This window comes from Entelurus aequoreus, linkage group LG06 (assembly GCF_033978785.1).
Source record: "Entelurus aequoreus isolate RoL-2023_Sb linkage group LG06, RoL_Eaeq_v1.1, whole genome shotgun sequence".
Classification (NCBI taxonomy): Eukaryota; Metazoa; Chordata; class Actinopteri; order Syngnathiformes; family Syngnathidae; genus Entelurus; species Entelurus aequoreus.
This window is the reverse complement of record NC_084736.1, coordinates 46,175,537-46,175,984: the sequence shown is the minus strand read 5'-3', so window position 1 is coordinate 46,175,984 and position 448 is coordinate 46,175,537.

The window sequence follows — 448 nt, the reverse complement described above, 5'->3', positions numbered from 1 at the left end:
TGATGTTCAGAAAGAAGATAAAAGCTACTGCAGGGAACACAAACAAAACAGGATGTGGAAACAAAATAAACAAAAACAAAAACATGCATCAAGTTAAATTTGACTTTTAATAAAACAGTATAAAAAATATCCATCCATCCATTTTCTACTGGTGGTGGCTGGAGCCTATCCCAGCTGCATTCGGGCGGAAAGCGCGATTCACCTCATCACAGGGCCAACATAGACAGACCCCACAAAAATCACACAAAGTCATAGAGTTATTTTAAAACAAAAACACCGGGGTGTGTGTATTTGGCTCAAGTGTTATTTTCTCTTCTGACGTCACTCGAGACGGAACCGGCGGTGACAGCAGACCGAAGAAGAAGAGAGAGAAAGAGAGAGGGGGAGAGAGCGAGAGAGGGAGAGAGAGAGAGAGAGAGAGAGAGAGAGAGACAGAGAGAGAGAGAGA